The sequence below is a fragment of the Schistocerca serialis genome, chromosome 1 (genome assembly GCF_023864345.2).
Source record: "Schistocerca serialis cubense isolate TAMUIC-IGC-003099 chromosome 1, iqSchSeri2.2, whole genome shotgun sequence".
Classification (NCBI taxonomy): Eukaryota; Metazoa; Arthropoda; class Insecta; order Orthoptera; family Acrididae; genus Schistocerca; species Schistocerca serialis.
In genome coordinates this window covers 346,501,765-346,508,127 of record NC_064638.1, presented here as the reverse complement: position 1 = coordinate 346,508,127, position 6,363 = coordinate 346,501,765, and the positions used below count along the sequence as shown (strand labels likewise).

Here is a 6,363-nt window from a genome sequence, read left to right as displayed (position 1 = left end):
GGGGCGAAAGACTACACCTCTGTCTTATACCCTCTTTAATCCGAGAACTTCGTTCTTCGTCGTCCACTCTTAATGTCCCCTCTTGGTTCCTGTACACATTGTTTATTACCCGTCTCTCCCCTTAGCTTACCTCCAATTTTCTCAGAGTTTCGAATATCTTGCACCATTTTACATCGTCGAAAGCTTTTCCCAGGGCGATAAATCGTATGAGCGGGTCTTGACTTTTCTTACTCTTGCTTCCACTATCAACCGCTTCGTCAGAACTGCCTCACTGGTGCCCTTACCTTTCCTAAAGCCAACCTGATCGTCATCTAACACAACCATAATGTTCTCATACATTCTTATGTATGTTATTCTTGTCAGTAACTTGGATGCATGAGCTGTTAAGCTGATTGTGCGATAATTTTCGCTCTTTTCAGCTGTTGCAGTCTTCGGAATTGTGTGGATGATACTTTTCCGAAAGTCTGGCGGTATATTGCCAGACTCATACATTATACTCATCAGGGTGAATAGTCGTTTTATTGCCACTTCTCCTAATGATTTTAGAAATTCTGATAAAATGTTATCGATCCTTCTGCCTTATTTGATCTTAAGTCTTCGGAAGCTCTCTTAAATTCTGATTCTGGATCCTCTATCTCTCCTAAATCTACTCCTGTTTCTTCTTCTATCACATCAGTCAAACCTCTCTCTCTCCCCCCTTCCTCATAGAGCCCTTCAGTGTACTCTTCCCACCTATCTACTCTCTCCTCTGTATTTAACAATGCAATTCCTGGTGCATTCTTAATATTACCACCCTTGCTTTTAATTTCAGCAAAGGCTGTTTTGAATTTCCTATACGCTGAGTCAGTCATCATTTCTTTTTCGATTTCTTCACATTTTTCATTGAGCCATTTCGTTTTAACTTCTCTACACTTACTATTTATTTCATTCCTCAGCGATTTGTATATCTGTATTCCTGTGTTTACGTATGTTTCTGCAAAATATTTGCACAATCCTCTCTTCCTAACGCCTTTCATCCACTCCAAGGCTTTTCAGTTCTTTTCTTCCGTGCTACGACCACCCCTGAAAGCCACTCGCCTTACGGGTAATTTCCTTCTTCATTTTCACATTGCTACTGCAGATATCATCTGTAGCTTCTAAGGTCTGGTAAATCCCGCCAGTGAAAAAATTTACACTACTCGTCATCAATTCTGCTTTTTTGTACTCTAAATCTTTTCTCATATTTTGCGCTCAGTCTCACATCCACAAGATGTCCATATGTCACGACAAATGGCATTCACTGCGGGTGCTGCTTCCAGAATATCGAGCTATCCGGAACAAACAGCTCTTAGTATTCCTATATCCCATTTATCAATCTTTAATGGAGCAAAGTAAAACCAAAAAATGAATTTTTATTAGATTTTAAATGAAAATTTGCTCTAAAGATAATTTATTTTAAGTTTGATAATGTAGCAATAAGGAAATGGAACGTTGAATGAAATATTCTGTGGGATTTCTGAAACTCCGGTTAGCGCCTCATACTCCATTTATACTCAAATATTCTATTTACCACACACGAACTAGTAAATCTGAAATCATCACCATGTTATGTCATGACATCTAAATACTCTAACGTACCCATTTTGTTAAAACGATGACGTACGAATTAATAACAAAAAACCTATTTCCATACATTTGTCCATGTTACTCCCTACTTTCAATAGAAAAACTTACTTATTGAATAGTTGGGAAAGCATTGCCCACCATCAAGATACCATTAAGTAAACTGTGTTTGTTTCTTTCAAATTTCCTATAGTATGCATAAGTGTCTTTACTCTTTTCTAACTGCACCCGACATCTTTAAATATATCAACTTTACTTATTAAAAGAGCTTATTCCATCAGAATATGGTGAGTTCCCAAATTGAAACTCACTATGAGTAATAGAGTAGGCATCAAATCCAGCAAGAAATACATTTAGGTATACAGGGTTCTAGAATAAAAGAATTATTGCTTTCAATATAACCTTCTCATCATGAAACACACCCTTCGATTATCAGTGCTTGATAATTCCGATGATTCTGGGGTTTGTATATATACATGTTATCCTGTGGAATTCACATCTCACTGCATTTTGTTTTTTAAATTTTACAAGAGAGTCCGTTCGTGATTGCCAGAATGTGTGTGTGCAGTGGTCGAGTAAGTGTGTATAATAGTTTCTTTTCAAAAAAATGTTCAAATGAGTGTGAAATCTTATGGGACTTAACTGCTAAGGTCATCAGTCCCTAAGCTTACACAGTACTTAACCTAAATTATCCTAAGGACAAACACACGCACCCATGACCGAGGAAGGACTCGAACCTCCTCCGGGACCAGCCGCACAGTCCGTGACTGCTGCCCCTTAGACCGCTCGGTAGTTTCTTTTGATATACGGAAAATATGTAGGGAACTTTTTCCCCAAACCTATCACTATAACCTGTTTCGTAATAATCTTGTACCCGTTCGTTCTTCGTATTTTATAAAACACTTATTTTTATTTATTTGTGTCTTCATTTCCCATTTATCGAATGTCGCACTTGTTAATGTCACAGAAACTGTTCTCCGCTATGAGACCACGCTGAATAAAACAAACAAACACTGAAAGTTGTTATTTCAGTACACTATTCACAGCTGGAACTCAGCTTCAAACTGTAAGGTTGTCTGGGAAGTATCTACGCAGATGTGGACGTATATGTAGGCTCAGTTACCAACCCGGTTATTCGGTAAATCAGTTAGTGACCGCCGGTAAATCAGTTAGTGACCGCAGACTCGGACACCAGAGTGTAATACTGGCATAGCGAGTGAGATGTTGATTACATATGACATGAGTTCGCCTGAAACACATTTAACGAACCGAGCACAAAACGCAAATAAACCTCCATTACAGTGGAACGCAATTTACGCGCGGCTTCCTAGCAAATAATAACAAACTGAGGAAGATAATGTGGCAAAAACAATAAGGGATTAATTGAACTGCATTAAATTCACGTGTAGTGAATCGACCGTGTCAGAGTGTTTTGTTCTGAAATAAGGACTTTCGCAGCAGATGTGATTCTAAAGCCATCTATGCGCATCAGAGTGATACATGTCCGCTGCATCATTTATCCGTCAGGGCGTGTTTATCTCCAGCGGACTGTACCCCGTGGAAATAACGCAACTAATGGGTCATAATAAATCATTGCACCATAACGATTCTCATAACAACATTAGCGCGTGTCAAAACCTTAGAAGGTAGTTCCTGACGATTCTGAATCACATACAGAGAGGCAATGTTTCACTGTTGGCCAATTATTCTAGAGATTGCAGGGATAACTAAGGAACCATTTCACTGGGTGCGTGACCCCTGAATTACGTGGAAATTATTCTTGCGTTTCGGGGTATTTCCTTAATGGCAATCTTATTTAGTGAAGTGGTGCCAGTTGTTACGATGTTTTAAAAAATTTATGGTGCTACAGACGTAATCCCACCTCTATCAGAACTCACGATTCAGCATTAGATTTTAGCTGAAAAATGTAGCTGAAATATAGGAACGATTGAACTTATACGATTCGTACACAGTAATTTTACACTCAACTCAAAAAGCGATGATAAAAATAAGAAAAGTGATAGTAATAATCAAACACAAAGCGAAGTTAATTTACAATGATGTAAGTAAATTAAAAATGTGTTGGAATGTAAGTGTGATGACGTTAATACGTCCGTAGGATTTTCTAGATCGAAACATACGTAGCAAGTTGGAGTGAAGTGCATGCAGTTGATATAGAAAGTTGGAGAAAATCTTCTGGGAGTCCGTTAACAGAAGCTGGGAGCGTTCGAAGAAAACTACTTACAAACAAATGAACCTAAAAAACAAATTTTTGATTGATATATCATTGGCAAAGTGGGCCAGAGAATTTACATGAAGAATGGTGAAACATCTTGTCCTGGAGAAATACCCATACAAATGCGTCTGTCGAAGGAAATGAGAGTAGGCACACTCTACTGTTCATAGACGACCAAGTAATTACTTGTGAGCCCGCCCATTTGGCCGCGCGGTGTAATCCACTGCTTTCCGGGCGGGCACGAATCCGCCCGGTGGAGTAGTGTCGAGGTCCGGTGTGCCGCCCAGTCGATGAATGGTTTTTAAGGCGGTTTTCCATCTGCCTCGGCGAATGCAGGTTGGTTCACCTTATTCCCGGTAGTTACACTATGTCGGGACTGCTGCGCAATCATTTTCTCCACGTACGCGTACACCATAATTAGTCTACCACTTAGATATTGGCGTTACACTCGTTTGGTGTGTGACGTTCCCGGGGGGCGCGGGGCGGGAGGAGCAGGGGGGTCCACTGGGGGTCGAACTGCACAGTAACCCTTGGTTTGGTGTGCGGCGGCGGTGGGGTTAGTGGACGGCTGTTGTGGGGTTGTGAACCACTGACGGCTAAGGCGGGGACGAAGCCTCTCCGTCCTTTCTAGGTCCCCAGTTCCATAAAATGCAATACAATAGAGTTGTTACTGAAAATCAAAAAGGTTACATATTTAAAAAATGTATTCGTGGACCGAAAGATCAACAAAAAGGTAGGCTAACTCAGTATGTGGTGATAGGGTTCGAAGGGCGTGATTTTAAACATCGAAGAGCATTGTCAAAATTAGAACTTTGCTTTTGACGTCTGACGAAAGGGATGTTCAGAATGCTCAAAGCGGTGTCTTGTTTGTTTGAGGTACTTTTCTATCGGATTTGTGTAAAGATACGTCAACAAATAAATTTAGTGAATAGGCTATACTTATTTAATTCAAACTCTCTACTACCTATTCAGGATGAGTCAACCAACTTACACCACATCAAGTGGAATTTTGATCATGAGTCGCAGTGAGCCATGACTTTTCGGTAATTCGGAAGGGAAGAAGTTTATTTAGTTATAAATGGTTCCGTAAGTGCAATAGTCGCAAAGGGTTTGCGAGGACAAACTCGGCCGCAACAACGAAAAGTGCGTGACCCGCACGACCTTACAGAAGCAACATTTTTAATGATAGTTGATTTGCTGATAATAAGGGTTCATGGGAGGCTGCAAGCTGCTCTTATGTGGGAGGGGAGTTTCATTGAATTCATGAATTCAGATGGACATTAGTATGACATCTTTATTACAAAAGAGCTTAAACGAGAACTTGCATAAACACAAAGAAAATAAGGTCGTTATTTCCGCTCATTCGGGCAACGGCCTTGCCGCAGTGGATACACCGGTTCCCGTGAGATCACTGAAGTTAAGCGCTGTCGGGCGTGGTCGGCACTTGGATGGGTGACCATACAGGCCACCATGCGCTGTTGCCATTTTTCGGGGTGCGCTCAGCCTCGTGATGCCAATTGAGGAGCTACTCGACCGAATAGTAGCGGCTTCGGTCAAGAATACCAACATAACGACCAGGAGAGCGGTGTGCTGACCCCACGCCCCTCCTATCCGCATCCTCCACTGAGGATCAAACGGCGGTCGGATGGTTCCGGTAGGCCAAAGTGGCCTCTCGACCGAAATCAAAGTAACTCACGTGAACATCCGCCATGGCAACACTCGTTTAAGCGAAGAAAATAAAATCACTGCAAGCCTAAGAAGTTGCTACGGAATTAGCAGTACGCAAGATCAACGCTCGCCTCGTGGTCGCGTGTTCTAGCACAAAGGACCATGAGTCCATTTCGCGAAGTTACAATCTATATACTTAAATCCATACGAGCATCTCAAGAAAAAGACTAAAGAAGAGATGCTGAAGTCGATACTGCTACCTTGAGGGCAGGAATCTAAACTCTGATATGGCCCATAACTGATCTCGCACTCGTAGAGGAGAAAGGTCAGACGCAGAGTCCAACATTACTCAGTAATTATTGAATCTACAAAACAAAATTTATGAGAACGGAAAAGAAAATAGTGTTAAGTAATCCTAGTGCTCTAAGTGCATTATAACCAACTAAGTTGACTTTCGCTGAGTACACTCATACTTACTGATATCCGCATGGCGATCTCAAGCCTCCACTAGCGGGCAGGAACAGGTTCCACGTCTCCAAAAGATAGCTGAGAGCATTGGGTAGCGAGAATTGGCGCGCTCCTAACGCGGCTAATCAGAGGCCACGGGATTGCCGCGGAACACGATGCCGATATGGTTAGCCGCCTGAACACCGGAAAATGGGTCGTGATTAGTCAAAAGACGGTCAAAAGTCCCTCAGGGAGACTACTCTGCAGCGTTAAAAGGGAGTGAGAAGTTAAGCTTCAGGATTGGTACTACAACTTGTGAGACTAGGAAGGGGGACAACTTTGACTACTACGTAGCATTCAAACTGGTCCCACATGCTTCCTACAGCAACGATCAACGAGGGAAAAGGGAA

The 6,363-nt window shown here is 41.7% G+C and overlaps 1 pseudogene; it reads left to right on the top strand.

Moving 5' to 3' along the window:
* The first annotated feature begins 5,204 nt into the window (after positions 1–5,204).
* LOC126427699 (5S ribosomal RNA) lies at positions 5,205–5,322 on the top strand (annotated as a pseudogene).
* The last annotated feature ends 1,041 nt before the right edge of the window (positions 5,323–6,363 follow it).